This window comes from Arachis stenosperma, chromosome 5 (genome assembly GCF_014773155.1).
Source record: "Arachis stenosperma cultivar V10309 chromosome 5, arast.V10309.gnm1.PFL2, whole genome shotgun sequence".
Lineage (NCBI taxonomy): Eukaryota > Viridiplantae > Streptophyta > Magnoliopsida > Fabales > Fabaceae > Arachis > Arachis stenosperma.
This window is the reverse complement of record NC_080381.1, coordinates 102,567,368-102,572,981: the sequence shown is the minus strand read 5'-3', so window position 1 is coordinate 102,572,981 and position 5,614 is coordinate 102,567,368. Positions and strand designations below refer to the sequence as shown.

Sequence of the window (5,614 nt, the reverse complement as noted above, 5' to 3'; positions counted from 1 at the left end):
AAAGCTTGGCTGGCTGTGAAGCCATGTCTAATTCCTGGACCAGAGTCTTAGACTAGCATTGCACTGATTCCTGGAATTCTCATTAAGAATTTTGATATCTTTTCCCACTTAATTTTCGAAAAACACAAAAAATTTACAAAATCATAAAATTCAAAAATATTTCTTGTTTGAGTCTAGTGTCTCATCTTAAGTTTGGTGTCAATTGCATGCATTCATATGTCTTAGTGATCTTCAAGATGTTCTTGATGATTTACTTGTTCTGATCTTTGAATTCTATTGACTTGAGTGTCTTGTGTGTCTCATGAGCATTTTCATTTTTGTTAGGGTCAGTAGTATACAAACTGCTAAGTTTGGTGTCTTGCATGCATTGTTGTTTGATTCTAGTTGCATTTTGATTTTCCCTTATTATTAAAAATCCAAAAATATTTTTGATTTATGTCTTTTCAAGTCAATAACACAGAGAATTGAAGATTTAGAACATGCTGCAGAGGAATTATACAGAAAAAGCTGAGCATTCAAAAATGCCCAGTGAAGAAGACAGACTGGCGTTTAAACGCCAGCCAGGGTACCTGGTTGGGCGTTTAACGCCCAAAGAGGTAGCATTTTGGGCGTTAAACGCCAGAATGTATACCATTCTGGGCGTTTAACGCCAGGATGGTGCTAGGGGGAAGATTTTGTTTTCAAAATCAATTTTTTTTTTCAAGTTTTCAAAGTTTTTCAAAATCAAATCTTTTTCAAATCATATCTTTTCAATCAAATGTTTTCAAAATCAATTTCTTTCCTTTTTCAAAGATACTTCCTAACAATTACTGATTTGATTGAACATTTTAAGTATGTTGCCTTTTCTGTTGAGAAAGGTTTAATGTTTGAATCATATCTTTTCTTGTTAGGCAAGTCACTAATTTTCAAAATCAAATCTTTTAAAATTATTTTCAAAACATATCTTTTAAAATTGTTTTCAAATCATATCTTCTCAATCACATTTTTTTTAACCAATCATATCTTCTCAACCACATCTTTCTCAAAATAGTTTTCAATCAAATCTTTTTAACTTCTAATTTCAAAATCTTTTTCAAAAATCACTTGATTTCTCTTCCACTTTCAATTTTCGAAAATTATCAATCAATTTTTCAAAATGTTTTTAAAATCTTTTTAATTTAATTTTCGAAAATCCACTTCCCTCTCTCTCACATCCTTCTATTTATGGAGTACTACTCCTTTTTAATGCACAATTCGAACTCTATCTCATCAAGTTCGAATTCTTCTACCTTCTTTCTTCTATTTTTCTTTTCCTCTGACACTTCAAGGAATCTCTATACTGTGACATAGAGGATTCCACATTTTCTTTTTCTCTTCTCTTTCTTATGAGCAGGAACAAAGACAAAGGCATTCTTGTTGAAGCTGACCCTGAACCTGAAAGGACCTTGAAGCGGAAGCTAAGAGAAGCTAAGGCACAACTCTCTGTTGAGGACCTGACCGAATTCTTCAAGGAAGAAGAACCCATGGCAGCCGAAAACAACAACAATGCCAACAATGCAAGGAAGGTGCTGGGTGACTTCACTGCACCTACTCCTGATTTCTATGGGAGAAGCATCTCTATCCCTGCCATTGGAGCAAACAACTTTGAGCTTAAGCCTCAATTAGTTTCTCTAATGCAACAGAATTGCAAGTTCCATGGACTTCCAATGGAAGATCCTCATCAGTTCTTAGCTGAATTCTTGCAAATCTGTGACACAGTCAAGACTAATGGGGTTGACCCTGAGGTCTATAGACTGATGCTATTCCCTTTTGCTGTAAGAGACAGAGCTAGAATATGGTTGGATTCTCAACCTAAAGAAAGCCTGGACTCTTGGGAAAAGCTAGTCAATGCCTTCTTGGCAAAGTTCTTTCCACCTCAAAGATGGAGTAAGCTTAGAGTGGAAGTCCAAACCTTCAGACAGAAGGATGGAGAATCCCTCTATGAAGCTTGGGAAAGATACAAACAATTAATCAGAAAATGTCCCTCAGACATGCTTTCTGAATGGAGCATCATAGGTATTTTCTATGATGGTCTCTCTGAACTATCCAAGATGTCCTTGGATAGCTCTGCTGGAGGATCTCTTCATCTGAAGAAGACGCCTACAGAGGCTCAGGAACTAATTGAAATGGTTGCAAATAACCAATTCATGTACACTTCTGAAAGGAATCCTGTGAATAATGGGACTAGTTAGAAGAAAGGAGTTCTTGAGATTGACACTCTGAATGCCATACTGGCTCAGAACAAGATATTGACTCAACAAGTCAATTTGATTTCTCAAAGTCTGTCTGGAATGCAAAATGCACATGGCAGTACTAAGGAAGCTTCATCTGAGGAAGAAGCTTATGATCCTGAGAACCCTTCAATGGAAGAGGTGAATTACCTAGGAGAACCCTATGGAAACACCTATAATTCTTCATGGAGAAATCACCCAAATTTCTCGTGGAAGAATCAAGAGAGACCTCAACAAGGTTTCAATAACAATAATGGTGGAAGAAATAGGTTAGCAATGGCAAGCCTTTTCCATCATCTTCTCAGCAACAGACAGAGAGTTCTAAGCAGAATACTTCTGACTTAGCAACAATGGTCTCTGATCTAATAAAGACCACTCAAAGTTTCATGACTGAAACAAGGTCCTCCATTAGGAATTTGGAAGGACAAGTGGGTCAGCTGAGTAAGAAAGTTACTGAACTCCCTCCTAGTACTCTCCCAAGTAATACAGAAGAAAATCCAAAAGGAGAGTGCAAGGCCATCCACATGGCCAAATTCTGGAAGGAAGAAGAGGCAGAGGACGCCACTGAGGAAGACCTCACTGGACGTCCACTGGCCTCTAATGAGTTCCCCAATGAGGAACCATGGGAATCTGAGGCTCAAGATGAGACCATAGAGATTCCATTGGACTTACTTCTGCCATTCATGAGCTCTGATGAGTATTCTTCCTCTGAAGAGGATGAGTATATCACTAAAGAGCAAGTTGCTAAATACCTTGGAGCAATCATGAAGCTAAATGACAAGTTATTTGGAAATGAGACTCGGGAGGATGAACCCCCTTTGCTCACCAAGGAACTGGATGACTTGTCTAGGCAGAAACTGCCTCAAAAGAGGCAAGATCCTGGGAAGTTTTCTATACCTTGTACCATAGGCACCATGACCTTCAAGAAGGCCTTGTGTGACTTAGGGTCAAGTGTAAACCTCATGCCCCTCTCTGTAATGGAGAAATTAGGGATCTTTGAGGTGCAAGCTGCAAGAATCTCATTAGAGATGGCAGACAATTCAAGAAAACAAGCTCATGGACTTGTAGAGAATGTTTTGGTGAAGATTGAAGACCATTACATCCCTACTGATTTTATAGTCCTAGAGACTGGGAAATGCATGGATGAATCTATCATCCTTGGCAGACCCTTCCTAGCCACAGCAAAGGCTATGATTGATGTTGATAGAGGAGAGTTGATCATTCAAGTGAATGAAGAATCCTTGGTGTTTAAAGCCCAAGGACATCCCTCTGTCACCATGGAGAAGAAGCATGAAGAGCTTCTCTCAAAACAGAGCCAAGCAGAGCCCCCACAGTCAAACTCTAAGTTTGGTGTTGGGAGGCCACAACCAAACTCTAAGTTTGGTGTTGAACCCCCACATTCAAACTCTAAGTTTGGTGTTGGGAGGTTCCAACACGGCTCTGAGCATCTGTGAGGCTCCATGAGAGTCCTCTGTCAAGCTAATGACATTAAAGAAGCGCTTGTTGGGAGGCAACCCAATGTTTTATAGTTGATTATTTTCTTTTGTTAGTTTATCTTTTTTGTAGGTTGATGATCATAAGAAGTCACAAAAACAATGAAAAAAGCAAAAACAGAATGAAAAACAGGAAGAAAAACAGCACACCCTGGAGGAAGATGCTGCTGGCGTTTAAACGCCAGTAAGCCTAGCAGTTGGGCGTTTAACGCCCAGTCTGGCACCATTCTGGGCGTTTAACGCCAGAAAGGGGCACCAGACTGGCGTTAAACGCCAGAAAAGGGCTAGAACCTGGCGTTAAACGCCAGGAATGGGCACCAGCCCAGCGTTTAACGCCAAAAATGGCTCAAAACGTGAATTTTGATGCCATTTGGTGCAGGGATGACTTTTCCTTGACACCACAGGATCTGTGGACCCCACAGGACCCCCACCCACCCCACCATCACTCTCTCTCTTCTTCCCCCATTCACCAATCACCTCAATACCTCTTCCCCAAAAACCCTTCACCTATCAAATCCCATCTTTCTCTTCACCACTCACATCCATCCTTCATAAATCCCCACCAACCTCACCCTTCAAATTCAAACCACTTTCCATCCCAAACCCACCCATAATGGCCGAACCATTACCCACCCTCTCTCCTATATATACCCTTCTTCAACCCTTCATTTTCACACAACCTAAACACCACTTCTCCCCCTCTTTGGCCGAACACACCACCTTCTCCCTCTTCCTCATTTCTTCTTCTTCTACTCTCTTCTTTCTTCTTTTGCTCGAGGACGAGCAAACATTTTAAGTTTGGTGTGGTAAAAGCGTTGCTTTTTCATTTTTCCATAACCATTATGGCATCCAAGGCCGGAGAAACCTCTAGAAAGAGGAAAGGGAAGGCAAAAGCTTCCACCTCCGAGTCATGGGAGATGGATAGATTCCTCTCAAGGGTGCATCAAGTCCACTTCTATGAAGTTGTGGCCTTGAAGAAGGTGATCCCCGAGGTCCCCTTTTCACTCAAAAAGGGTGAATATCCGGAGATCCGACATGAGATCCGAAGAAGAGGTTGGGAAGTTTTTACCAACCCCATTCAACAAGTCGGAATCTCGATGGTTCAAGAGTTCTATGCCAATGCATGGATCACCAAGAACCATGACCAAAGTGTGAACCCGAATCCAAAGAATTATCTCACTATGGTTCGGGGGAAATACTTGGATTTTAGTCCGGAGAGTGTGAGGGTGGCGTTCAACTTGCCTATGATGCAAGGAGATGAGCATCCTTATACAAGAAGGGTCAACTTTGATCAAAGGTTGGACCAAGTCCTCACAATCATATGTGAAGAGGGCGCACAATGGAAGCAAGATTCAAGAGGAAAGCCGGTTCAATTGAGAAGGCATGACCTCAAGCCCGTGGCTAGAGGATGGTTAGAGTTCATACAACGCTCAATCATTCCCACTAGCAACCGGTCCGAAGTTACCATAGACCGGGCTATCATGATCCATAGCATCATGATTGGAGAAGAAATAGAGGTTCATGAGGTTATAGCCCAAGAACTCTATAAGGTGGCGGACAAGACCTCCACCTTGGCAAGGTTAGCCTTTCCTCATCTCATCTGTCACCTCTGTTATTCAGCTGGAGTTGACATAGAGGGAGACATCTCCATTGATGAGGACAAGCCCATCACCAAGAAAAGGATGGAGTACACAAGAGATCCCACTCATCATGAGATCCCTGAGATTCCTCAAGGGATGCACTTTCCTCCACAAAACTATTGGGAGCAACTAAACACCTCCCTAGGAGAGTTGAGTTCCAACATGGGACAACTAAGGGTAGAGCACCAAGAACACTCCATTCTCCTCCATGAAATTAGAGAAGATCAAAGAA

At 41.3% G+C, this 5,614-nt stretch overlaps 1 non-coding gene across 1 annotated transcript; it reads right to left on the bottom strand.

The window, feature by feature from the left end:
- Positions 1 to 1,907: 1,907 nt before the first annotated feature.
- LOC130983658 (small nucleolar RNA R71) lies at positions 1,908 to 2,015 on the bottom strand. The gene has a single exon (XR_009087639.1). It is a non-coding gene; the product is annotated as a small nucleolar RNA R71 (small nucleolar RNA).
- Positions 2,016 to 5,614: the final 3,599 nt, after the last annotated feature.